The sequence below is a fragment of the Chiloscyllium punctatum genome, chromosome 8 (genome assembly GCF_047496795.1).
Source record: "Chiloscyllium punctatum isolate Juve2018m chromosome 8, sChiPun1.3, whole genome shotgun sequence".
Taxonomy (NCBI): Eukaryota; Metazoa; Chordata; class Chondrichthyes; order Orectolobiformes; family Hemiscylliidae; genus Chiloscyllium; species Chiloscyllium punctatum.
This window is the reverse complement of record NC_092746.1, coordinates 112,297,302-112,311,173: the sequence shown is the minus strand read 5'-3', so window position 1 is coordinate 112,311,173 and position 13,872 is coordinate 112,297,302. Positions and strand designations below refer to the sequence as shown.

The window sequence follows — 13,872 nt, the reverse complement described above, 5'->3', positions numbered from 1 at the left end:
TTTTTCTCTCTTCTCCTCTTTGATGCTTGACTTGCCTTGCTTTTGACATTTTCAGACAGGTCGTTCTGTTATAATATGCATTTCATCAACAAAAATTCACTGTAATGTGATTGGTAAATTGGGGATGCTATTTCTACAGCGTGAACTTTTAAAATGTATGTTGGTTGTAATGCTCTGTTTCTAAAGTGCAATTTTTCTGCAACATGGGGTTGCATAAGAACACAACTATTGCGTCAGAGAGGAACTGACTATATTCTATTTTGAAGGATGATGACTGCTCTACCCTATACTTTGTGAAATAGAAATTATTTGTTTGAAATGGTTGAAGGGTGAAGAATGGTGTGTGATATCAGACTTTTTTGTTTATTTTATTAATTTAAATTATAATTTAATGTGAAGAACGTGGAAACAGAATTGATTCAACTTGAGCTAGCAGAATCCTTTCACAAGGTTGTGTACAGATTTATTTTGACTTGAGAAGAATGAGACGTGATTTCATTTAAGTGCACAGATACTTAGGGCTTAATAGAGTCGATGCAGCAATGATGTTTTCCCTGGTTGGAGAGTCTAGAACCGAGGACACAGTCTGTGAATAAGACATAGGCCATTTAGTTCTGAGATGAGGAGGTATTTCTTTACTCAGGGTGGTGAATCTTTGGAATTCTTTACTCCAAGAAGGGTGTGATGGCTCAGTCATTGAGTATTTTCAATAAAGAAATTAATGAATTTTCAGATATTAAAGTTAAGAAGGGATTTTGAGAATGCAAGAAAATAATATTGTGGTAGGAGATTATTCAGGATCAAATTGAATGGCAGAGCAGACTCAATGGCTTGAATGGCCTATTTCTGCTCCAACATTCCTAAAAGACCAAGATTAGTTTGAATAATATAGTAGGGGCTTTCAAGCTGCTTTCATGTTTGTTGGTGGAGTGACATTCACTTTTTAACTAGAGAATTTTTTTTGTTTTAAACTGCTTGAGTACTTGAGATGAGAAGAGCAGAATGCAGAAATGTTCTCTTAACCAATTTAGTGATTCCATCTGTAACCATGGAAACAGAAATGTAGTTTTTTGGTGCAGTTACACACAAAATGTACTCCCACACCTTTCTAATTTAGTAGCTTTCTCTTGCAATGTCTTTATTAGAGAATACTCTGAGAATTGTATTTTTTCTTGGGAGATAGGACTTTAAATTGGCAATTTTCAAATCTTACTAGAGTTCACAAGGTTCAAAAATTCAGTTTGTGCTTGCCCAGATATTTTTTCGATGCTACTGTGTAAGATAATTGAGGCAAATAGCTTAGATTTATGTAAAAGGAAGTAAGATGAATTGGGTGGGGGTGAGAGCATGGAATAGAAAGAGTATGCTGATGGGGTCAGATGTGTGTTTGGAGCATTATAATCCACAGACTGATCAGGAAACAGGAACAACCACTAATTCATTAAATTGAAAGATTAATATGTAAAGTAAGGTGCAATCTTTTTTTTAATTTAATGGTCCAATTAAAGTCAATTTGAATGATACATTTCACAGTAGTTACAACAAAGTTACTATTGGAAGGTAGCCTGGACAGTATACCCATTGAGCACTGAAAATGTTCTTTAAATGGATGGCATTGTCACCCTTAATAAGTAAAGCACCAATCTGTGAGCAATGGGTTTTTATTCATTTGACTATATGAATGTGGAAAATAGGAACCATTCATCTCTTCAAGCCTGCTCTGTCATTTAATAAGATCAAGGCTGATCTGTTTATATTTCAAGTTCCACATTCCCATCTACCCCGATAACCTTTGATTCCCTTGCATAACAATAATCCAACTGCCATTGCCTTTAAAGTATTCAATAATCTCGCTTCAACTACTCTCAGGCAGAGTTCCAAAGTTGCGCACCCTGGAGAGAAAAAAGTTCACCTCATCTCTGTCCCTAAAGTATGACTAATAATTTGAAGGCTGTGTTTCCTGACACACTGAAAAGTTCACATTGCTCATGCAGAAGGCTCTGTGCACGCACACTTTGTGAAAACGTTCTGCTAGTAAAAAAAACCTGCACTTCCATACTGTATCCATTACTCACGATGTGGTCTCATCTACATTGGGGAGGCAGGACACCTACTTGCAGAACGCTTCAGAAAACATCTCCAGGACACATGCATGAAACAACTCCACCGCCCCATGGCCGAACACTTTAATACTCCTTCCCACTCTGCCAAGGACATGCAGGTCATGGGGCATCTTCCACTGCCAAAACCTTACCACCTGACACCTGGAGGAAGAACGCCTCATCTTTTGCTTTGAGGCTCCCCAACCACATGGGATCAATATGAAATTCACCAGTTTCCTAATTTCCCCAACCCCCACCTTATCCCAGATCCAAACTTCCAACTTGGCATCACCCTCCTGACCTGTCCTACCTGTCCGTTTGGAGGTGGCGGAAATGATGGTGGATGATACGCTGTACATGGAGGTTGGTGGGGTGGTAGGTGAGCTACTACCCCAACCAGGACAGAACCCCACTGGTCCTCACCTACCACCCCACCAACCTCCATGTAAGCGTATCATCCACCGTCATTTCCGCCACCTCCAAACGGACCCCACCACCAGGGATATATTTCCCTTCCCTCCCCTATCAGCGTTCCGAAAAGACCACTCCCTCCATGACTCCCTTGTCAGGTCCATACCCCCCACCAACCCAACTTCCACTCCCGGCACCTTCCCCTGCAACCGCAAGAAATGCAAAACTTGCGCCCACACCTCCCCCCTTACTTCCCTCCAAGGCCCCAAGGGATACTTCCATATCCACCACAAATTCACCTGCACCTCCACACACATCATCTATTGCATCCGCTGCACCCGATGTGGACTCCTCTATATTGGGGAGACAGGCCGCCTACTTGCGGAACGTTTCAGAGAACACCTCTGGGACACCCGGACCAACTAACCCAACCACCCTGTAGCTCAACACTTCAACTCCCCCTCCCACTCCACCAAGGACATGCAGGTCCTTGGACTCCTCCATCGCCAGACCATAGCAACAGGCCTGTTGGAGGAAGAGTGCCTCATCTTCCGCCTAAGAACCCTCCAACCACAAGGGATGAACTCCGATTTCTCCAGTTTCCTCATTTCCCCTCCCCCCACCTTGTCTCAGTCAAATCCCTCGAACTCAGCACCGCCTTCCTAACCTGCAATCTTCTTCCTGACCTTCCCGCCACCATCCCACTCCGGCCTATCACCCTCACCTTGACCTCCTTCCACGAATTTCATTTCCAACGCCCCTCCCCCAAGTCTCTCCTCCCTACCTTTTATCTTAGCCTGCTGGACACACTTTCCTCATTCCTGAAGAAGGGCTTATGCCCGAAACGTCGATTCTCCTGTTCCTTGGATGCTGCCTGACCTGCTGCGCTTTTCCAGCAACACATTTTCAGCTCTGATCTCTAGCATCTGCAGTCCTCATTTTCTCCAGTGAAAATGAGCCTAGGCTCTCCTATCTACCATCATAAGACATCTCACTCATTTCAGGTGTCAAACTAATGTGCCAGGCTAGCCCATCTTAAATTTTATCAATGACTTTTCCTCCATCAGAAGGTCAGAAGTGGGAATGTGCATTATTTGCTGTCCAGCACTATTTGCATGTCTTCAGAAACTGAAGCAGTCTATGTCCAAATGCTGCAAAGACCTGAACAATAGGCACACTTAAGCTAAGTGACCAGTAACATTCATGCCATACAAGTGCCAGGCAATAACCATCTCCAACAACAGTGAATCTAATCATTGCCCCTTGAAACTCAATGGTAATACCATTACAGAATACTCCACTATAAACATCCTGGGAGTTACCACTGACTAGAAACTAAACTAGACTGGCTGTATAAATACTGTGGCCACAAGAGCAGGTCAACTACTAGGAATCCTGCAGTGAGCAACTCACCTTCTGACTCCTCAATGCTTGTCCATTATCTACAAAGTGCCAGTCAGGAATGAGTTGGAATGCTGCCCTTTTGCCCAGATGAATGCATTTGCAGTAACACTCAAGGAGCTTGACTCCATCCAGAATTAAACAGCCGACTTGATTGGCACTACATCCACAAACATTCACTCTCTCCGTCATTGACATACAGTAGCAGTAGTGTATACCATCCACAAGATCCCCTGCATCAGTTCTATTCATTGACCAGAAACTCAGCTGGACTTGACACTTGCCATAGCGGCTACAAGAGCAGGTCAGAGCCTAGGAATACTGTGGTGAGTATGTCACCTCCTGACTCCCCACAACTCGTCTATTATCTTAGGGAAGGTGATGGCTTAGGTGTATTATCACTGGATTGTTAATCCAGAGACTCAGGTACTGTTTTGGGGATCTGGGTTCAGTTTATGGTAAAATTTGAATTCAGTAAAACTTTGGAATTAAGAGTCTAATGGTGACCATGAATCCATTGTTGACTGTTGAAAAACCCATCTGGTTCCCTAATATCCTTCAAAGAAGGAAACTGTCATCCTTACCTGGTCTTGCCTCAATGTGACTCCAAACCCCAGCAATGTGATTGACTCTTAATTGTCCTCTAGGCAATTGGGGATGGGCAATAAATACTGGCCAAACCAACAACACCCTCATCTCATGAATGAATTTTTAAAAATCCAAATATTCTTCCAATACCTCCAGTTGAACCTGATCCATCACATTTCCAAGCCTTGCATTTATGACTCCAACTTTCACTTTGTAAAAAAGTTTTTTTCTCGCATCACTTTTGTTTCATTTGCACATCACTTTTTTACAAAAGCAAGAACAGCTTGTCCCTATCTATTCTGACCAAACCATGCATGATTTTGAAATCTTCTGTCAAATCTCCCCTCAGCCTTCTTCTCTCCAAGGGGAACAGTCCTAATGTTTTCAGTTTGTCCTCATAATTGAAATTTCTAAATACTTGAGCTAAGGTCTAACAAGTTTCATATCCCTCCTTGTTCACTCCCTCCTTAACAACATTGAGGGCATACCCATAGAAAATGGGTTGCAGAGTTCAAGAAGGCATCTCACCACCACCTTCTCATGCCTGGTCATTCCAGGTTGCAATAAATGCTGGCAGAGCCAGTGAAGCCCACATACCATGAATGAATTTTAAAAAACCCTCATTTGAAGCTCCTGTATAGCATTTATATCCTTCCTTAAATAAAGTGACCAAAGCTGCATTCAATATTCACAATGTGGTCTCACCAATACCCTGTATAGCTGAATGCTAATGTTCAATTCCTCTTGCAATGAATAATAGAATCTCACTTACTTCCTTAATTACTTGTTGTACGTACATATTAACTTTTTCTGACTCACGCATTAGAAAGCTAAATTCCTCTGCACCTCAGAATTCCTCTACCTTTCTTGGTTTAAGAAATACTCCGCTTTGTCATTCTTCAGGCCAAAGTTAACAAATTTACATTTCCTCACCCATTTATACTCATCAGCCAGATTTTTGCCAATTCACTCAATCTATCACTATCAGTCTGCAAACTACTTATGTCTTCTTCACAACAAGCTTGACTTTCTATCTTTGTATTATCTGCAAATTTAGCTGCCATGAATTTGCCAGTCTATGCCATCAATGTAAATGATATAACGACTCCAGCACAGAACCCTGTGAGACTTCACTTTTCACTTCCTATCAAATGCTATTTCACAAATGCTATTTGCAGCTTTTATCTAGCTTCTTGTAATTCTTGAATATCATATATCTCTTAGTACTCAAGACGCAGGCCTTGTCATCCTGAAGCCAAGTCCTGAAACATTTGGTTAACAAGCTCTTATTGTCATCAACACCATAATTGCAAACAAACTCGTCTCCAAACTCTGAGACCTAGGTCTTGGCACTCCGCTCTGAAACTGGATCCTCGACTTCCTGACCTGTCAGTAATCAGTAAGAATAGATGGCAACACCTCCTCCATGGTAATCCTTAACACAGGTGCCCTGCAAGGCTACATACTCCGTCCCTTACAGTATTCCTTATATAGATTAGATTACTTACAGTATAGAAACATGCCCTTCGGCCCAACAAGTCCACACCAACCCTTCTAAGAGTAACCCACCCAGACCAATTCACCCTGACTAATGCACCTAACACTATTTAGCATGGCCAATTCACCTAACCTGCACATCTTTGGACTCTAGGAGGAAACCGGAGCACCCAGAGGAAACCCACGCAGACACAGGGAGAATGTGCAAACTCCACACAGACAGCCACCTGAGTTGGGAATTGAATCCGGGTCCCTGGTGCTGTGAGGCAGTAGTGCTAACCACTGAGCCACCGCGCCACCCTATACTCATGACTGTGTGGCCAAATTCCTCTCTAACTCCATTTACAAGTTTGCTGATGACAATGCCATTGTAGGTCGGATCTGAAACAGGACGAGACAGAGTGCAAGCAAGAGATTGCATGCTTAGCAACATGGTTTAAAGACCAACAATCTCTCCATCAATATCTGCAAAATGAAGAAGCTGGTCATTGACTTCAGGAAGCGTCCCTGTGTTCAACTCTTTAATGTTATGTCTTCTAAACCAGTTCATACATTACTCAAGTAATAACCCTGAGATTGTAACCTTTTGTGTTTTTGCTTTTCTCATACTCTCTATGGGGATCCTCTTATTCCTAGTTCTGCCTATGTCACTGATGTCTACATAGATCATGACTACTGGATCTTTCTCCCACAGTAGGTTCCTTGCATGTTCTGAACCCCGGCACTTGGTGAGCAACACATTAATTGGATTCTTGCTCTTTGCTACAGAGAACCGTAGCAGTCCTCCTCACAATATTATTACCTAATACCATGACATTCCTTTTACTCCACTAATTAAACAGCTTCCTATACCATGGTGCCATGTTCAGTTTGTTCATCCACCCTATAGCCACCACTCTCATCCACATAAGCTGAATAAATTTATTGGATAAGCTGGAGGCTGGAAGAACACAGCAAGCCAGATAGCATCAGGAGGGGGAGAAGTTGATGTTTCGGGTGTAACGTCGACTTCTCCACCTCCTGATGCTGCCTGGCTTGCTGTGTTCTTCCTGCCTCCTGCTTGTCCACTTTGGATTCCAGCATCTGCAGTATTTTTTATCTCTGGGTAAACTTATTTGATAATTTCAAAGGTTGATGTTCCTGCACTCCTGCCCTCTGGGATCCCTAACTTGACTCACTCACTGTGACACCCTCCTGTCCCTGACTACTGACCAAATCAGAAGACCCTGTCCTAAGTGGTGTAATACAAAGGATCCAGGTAAAATTCTCTTCCCCAATGCATTGCAGCGTCTGTAATTCAACTCTTTCTCAAACTCTGAGCCAAAGCTGCTTGAACTTCAAACACTTATTGCAGAACTCTTTATCCTAGACCACAATGGTGTTTGGGAATTCTCACATGTTGCAACCTTGACGAGTCGCTTGCTCTGCCAACCTTAATGAGTTTGAATTAATTACTGAATTGTATCATTCACTTACTTATGTTGCTTTTAATTTACTTTATTATATTTACCACAAACTTGAGTAGCATTTTAAAATTTTAGAATCGAATTGATCTTAAGCACTTACTGGATACTAGCAGAACAAGTAACTCATTTTCCAGTATTGGAGAAAAAGCCAAATCCTACAGGATGAGAAGGGTAGAAAAGCAAAATGAAGCTGATGTCTTCTTCCCCACATCAACAGAGCTCCCTCTTGCCAAACTCTCTGTTTTGTACTCAATTTTCTTAATTACACATTTTTTAAAGATATTAGTCCGAAGATGACTGTGATGGCTTCAGAGACATTGAAGCAGAGTTAGGCCATTTGGCTCATCGGGTTTGCTCTGCCAGTGAAATCATTGTTGACATACTTATTCTCAAGGAGGAGCTGAAAAATGTGTTGCTGGAAAAGCACAGCAGGTCAGGCAGCATCCAAGGAGCAGGAGAATCGACGTTTCGGGCATAAGCCCTTCTTCAGGAATGAGGAAAGTGTGCCAAGCAGGCTAAGATAAAAGGTAGGGAGGAGGGACTTGGGGGAGGGGCGTCGGGTGTGCGATAGGTCGAAGGAGGTTAAGGTGAGGGTGATAGGCCGGAGAGGGGGTTGGGGGCGGAGAGGTTGGGAAGAAGATTGCAGGTCAAGAAGGCGGTGCTGATCCGGGGGTTGGGACTGAGATAAGGTGGGGGGAGGGGAAATGAGTAAGCTGGAGAAATCTGCATTCATCCCTTGTGGTTGGAGAGTTCCTAGGCGGAAGATAAGGCGCTCTTCCTCCAGGCATCGTGTTACCATGGTCTGGCGATGGAGGAGGCCAAGGACCTGCATGTCCTTGGCGGAGTGGGAGGGGGAGCTAAAGTGTTCAGCCACGGAGTGGTTGGTTGGTTGGTGCGGGTGTCCCAGAGGTGTTCTCTGAAACGTTTCGCAAGTAGGCGGCCTGTCTCCCCAATGTAGAGGAGGCTTATCCTCAAGTCCACTTGCCTGCCATTCCCCATAACCTTTGATTTCTGTGCTGATTATAAATCTGTCTATCTCAACTTTGAACATATTTAACAACTCAACTTCCACTTCTCGCTGTAGTAAAGAATGCTACAGATTCACTACTTTCTGACATGAAACATGAAATTCCACCTCATTTTTGTCAAAATTAGTGACCCCTTTCTCAGAGATCATGCCTTCTGGTCCTAGATTCTCCCACAAGGAGAAACAGCCACTCATCATCTGTCAAGCCCCTTAAGTATCATAAATAAAACAAAGAACTGTGGTTGCTGAAAACCTGAAACAAATTCAGAAATTGCTAGAAAAACTCAGTGGGTGTGGTAGCATCTATGGAGAGAAAGCAGAGTTAATATTTCGCGTTCAATGACCTTTCTTCACAACTGAAGTAAATAGGAAAAGTGGTAAATATGTTTGCGATTTTTGAGAAGATTTGTAGCTCAGGTTGAGGTTCAGGTTGTAAGTTTGCTCGCTGAGCTGGCAGATTTGTTTTCAGATATTTTGTCACCATACTAGACAACAATATCAGTGAGTCTCCAGTGAAGCGCTGGTGTTCTGTTCCCCTTTCTATTTATGTGTCTTGATCTCTTAAGGTGGCTGATATTGGAAATGATAGCAGCACCTTAAGAGACCAAAACACAAAATATAAAGCAGGACAGAACACCAGCACTTTACCGGAGGCTCACTGACATTGTTGCCTAGTATAGTGACGAAATGTCTGAAAACAAACCTGCGAGCTCAGCCAACTTACCATCTGAAGTGGTAAATATGCCGAAGGCAGGGATAGAGGAGGGGAATGGAGGAAAGGAGTGAGCGGATGGATGAAGATGGGGTCCACAGAGAGAGAATGACAGGTAGAAAAGGGATGGACAAAAACATGCTAGGGAGAAAGAAAAGTTAATAATAGGAATTATCCAATATTCAATATTGAGTTCAATAATTTTAGAACCTGAACACCTATGTCCTTTACCCACCCCCAAACTGAATGCCCTTTCATGACATGGGCTGTTTTCAGTGCAACCAAACTGTTTTCACCTACTTATGGTCCCTATTATCAGCCTTTCTTCCCCATCCCTCCTCTATCCCTGTCTTCAGCATATATAGCACCTCTTCCTAGTCACAAGAAGAGTCATTGAACTTATAGACTCATCGAGTCATAGAGATGTACAGCATGGAAACAGACCCTTCAGTCCAACCCGTCCATGCCAACCAGATATCCCCTCATACTTTTGTAAACCTCTATAAGGTCACCCCTCAGCCTCCGACGCAAGAGAAAAACCAGCCCCAGCCTGTTCAGCCTCTCCCTATAGCTCAAATCCTCCAACCCTGGCAACATCCTTATAAATCTTTTCTAAACCCTTTCAAGTTTCACAACATTTTCCCAATAGGAAGGAGACCAGAATTGCATGCAATATTCCAACAGTGGCCTAACCAATGTCCTGTACAGCCACAAAATGATCCCCCAACTCCTGTACTCAATATTTTGACCAATAAAGGAAAGCATACCAAATGCCTTCTTCACTATCCTATCTACCTGCGACTCCACTTTCAAGGAGCTATGAACCTGCACTCCAAGGTCTCTTTGTTCAGCAACATTCCCTAGGACTTACCATCAAGTGTATAAGCCCTGCTAAGATTTGCTTTCCCAAAATGCAGCACCTCGCATTTATCTGAATTAAACTCATCTGCCACTTCTCAGCCCATTGGCCCATCTAGTCCAGATCCTGTTGTAATCTGAGGTAACCCTCTTCGTTGTCCACTTCACCTCCAATTTTAGTGTCATCTGCAAACTTACTAACTGTACCTCTTATGCTCGTATCCAAATCATTTACGTAAATGACAAAAGGTAGAGGGCCCAGCACCAATCCTGTGGCACTCCACTGGTCACAGGCCTCCAGTCTGAAAAACAACCCTCCACCACCACCCTCTTCTACCTTTGAGCCAGCTCTGTATCCAAATGCCAATTCTCCCTGTATTCCATGAGATCTAACCTTGCTAACAGTCTCCCATGGGGAACCTTGTCGAATGCCTTACTGAAGTCCATATAAATCACATCTACTGCTCTACTCTCATCAATCCTCTTTGTTATTTCCTCAAAAAACTCAATCAAGTTTGTGAGACATGATTTCCCATGCACAAAGCCATGTTGACTATCCCGAATCAATCCTTGCCTTTCCAAATATATGTACATCCTGTCCCTCAGGATTCCCTCCAACAACTTGCCCACCATTGATGTCAGGCTCACTGGTCTATCGTTCCCTGGCTTGTCCTTACCACCCTTCTTAAACAGTGGCGCCATGTTAGCCAAACTCCAGTCTTCCGGCACCTCACCCGTGACTGTTGATGATACAACTATCTCAGCAAGAGGTCCAGCAATCACTTCTCTAGCTTCCCACAGAGTTCTAGGGTACACCTGATCAGGTCCTGGGGATTTATCCACCTTTACAACTTGAAATGTTAACTTTGCTTTCTCTCTGCAGATGCTGCCAGATATCATAAGGATCTGATATGTTTCAATGAGGTCAGGTCTTATTCTTCTAAACTCCAAATCAGTACAGGCCCAACCTGTTTAACGTCTCCTCATTATACAATCTTCCATACCTGGCATCAACCTAGTGAACCTTCCCTGGATTGTCTCCAATTCCATTTATCTTTGCTTGGTTAATGGAACCAAAACTGTTAAAAATATACTTGTTGAGATCTAACTTGTATTGTTTCAGCAATACTTAACCCATTTTCTTTGAAATAAATGCCAATATTCCATCTGCCTTTAGAATTTCTTGTTCGGTTTGTATGTGCTAACTTTTTGTGATCAATGCATGAGGACTGCGGAAATCCTCCATGCTGCAGGTTTTTGCAGTCTGTCCTCATTCAAACAATATCCAGCTCATTTTTTCTTCTTGCCACACATTTTCCTGCATTATGTTCAATAGACTAAGTTTTTGCCTACTAGCTTAACCTGTCTATATCCCTCTCCAGAGAGTTTGTGTCATCCTCACCACTTGTCTTCTGCAAGCCTGGCAATAGTACATAAACCCCCCTCACCCGAATCCTCTATGTTTTAGCCCTAGCACTGATCCCTGTAGTCATTCTGCTATAACTCATGTTTCGTTAAAGCAAATTCGCTGTAACGCAAGTGATGAACTGGGTCACTGTTTCTAAAGTGCAAACTTTTAAAACGTGTGTTGGCTGTAATGTGATTACATCGCCAACACTTTATGTGCAGTTTCTGAAGTGCAATTTTTCTATAATGCAGGATTGCACAAGAATGCAACCATTGTGATTTAGAAGAACCACTTGTACAGACTGCCATCCTGAAAATATAACTTTTATCTCAACTCTTTGTCTTCTGTTGGTTAGTCATTCCTCTACCCATGCTATTATACTACCCCAACACCATGGGTTCTTATCCTATTAAGTAGCCTAATGTATGGTACCTTATCATTACCATATTTTATATGATACCTGGAAATTGAATATATTGCATCCACTGCTTCTCACTGCTCCGATTTGTTATCACTTCAAAGAATTGTAATATAGTTGTAGGTCTAAGGGCAGCTCATATTTGAAAGACACAAAATGGCCAACTACAGGGGTTTAGATAGGGTTGACAGTGAGAACCTTTTTCCGCGTATGGAGTCAGCTGTTACTAGGGGACATAGCTTTAAATTAAGGAGTGGTAGGTATAGGACAGATGTTGGGGTAGATTTTTTACTCAGCGGGTTGTGAGTTCATGGAATGCCCTGCCAGTAGCAGTGGTGGACTCTCCCTCTTTATGGTCATTTAAGCGGGCATTGGACAAGCATATGGAGGTTATTGGGCTAGTGTAGGTTAGGTAGGCTTCGGTCGGCGCAACATCAAGGGCCGAAGGGCCTGTACTGGGCTGTATTTTTCTATGTTCTATGTTCTATGTAATCAGAATAGAACAGGCTACTCCAGCATTAAGACACAAAATGGCAAACAAGAGATAAGTAGAAGTAAAAAGCCTGTTCCAGCATTTAAGTGAAACACAATGGTACTTTTGAACAAGGCTACTCCAATGTGAACAAACAACCATCAAAGAAGATGCCTAAGGATAGACAAGTGATTGTTTCCAGCCTCATTAATGAAAAGATGTTGGCTCGTTAAGTGAACAGCACCAGTTCGAACAAAGGGTATATATCTCAGCCCATGGACCAGCCAGCCAAACTCATTAAGCAGCTGTGAAAACAGCAGCTAAAGTTATTTTATAATAATTAGTTGTTTCTTTGAAGTTATTGGATTAGTGGTGCTGAAAAAGCACAGCAGTTCAGGCAGCATCCGAAGAACAGCTGCTCCTCGGATGCTGCCTGAACTGCTGTACTTTCCAGCACCACTAATCCAGAATCTGGTTTCCAGCATCTGCAGTCAGCATGTTATTCACTATATTGAGAAATAGGTTCTAGTTTAAGATACTACAGATAATCATAGATATAGATTTCGACATAATTATAGATAGATGTAGGTCCAATATTAGAAGCATTAGGGGAAAAAAACATTTAAACCTAGATGTGAAAGTTAATTAGTCTCAGGAAATGTTTTTCTTATCTCTAAAAAGATGCCTGGCATGGCCTGAACAAAATAAATTGTTTGCAATTTATTAATTACAAAGTGTTAACAGTAAAAGCAGCAGTATAATTTTACACTTTACAACTAACTTAACAACATAAATTAATATTACAAATCTTGTAGTAGATAGTTAAAACCTATTGTCATTTGGAAAGTATAAAAGGAATAACTGAATTTGATAGAGACAGCACATGGAATTCAATGAATAACAGAATTCAAGTAGTCCTTAGAGATAAGCAAGTTTAGGACAGACCAGAAGGGGTGTAACCAGTAACTTTGGAATGTAAATAAATAGAATGCATAGAAAGATCTGAAGATCTGGAGATTACAATGTCTTAAATACCATGAGATCATCAGCACTTGGGGAAGTCCATAGGAATGCCCATCATTGATTAGGTGTTTCATAGGATTGGGCGTATGGAATATTGGGGAAGGACACAATGAGTATGCTTTGTGATTACTGTAATACAAAATGTATAAAAGCACTATATTTCACTGTAAAAATCAAAGTGTGTCATTGATCTCTCTCCCAATCTGAGCCATAGATTAAGAGAATGCCTAGGTTCTCACGTCAAGGCCAGATTTGGGGAAGGCTTTTGGCCCTCTCCCTGCATTAACTGGTTGTTGCTTGAATAATAGTCGTCCATTTGCCTGAATCCTGCCTGCCTTCTGAGTCTTTGTTGCTGGTTGGGGGGAGGAAGGCAGGATTATGCTCCTACATCACACATGATTTCCCCTTCATGAAACCATGCTGACTCTGATTATGTTATACATTTCTAAATGCTCTGCTAATACAGACTTTATAATAGGGTCTAATGTT

General features: G+C 42.2%; 1 protein-coding gene across 9 annotated transcripts in view; it reads left to right on the top strand.

Annotated features, from left to right (window-relative positions):
• LOC140480815 (actin-related protein 3B) overlaps positions 1-13,872 on the top strand; it is a 196,345-nt gene that overhangs the window by 80,686 nt on the left and 101,787 nt on the right. The window lies entirely within an intron of this gene.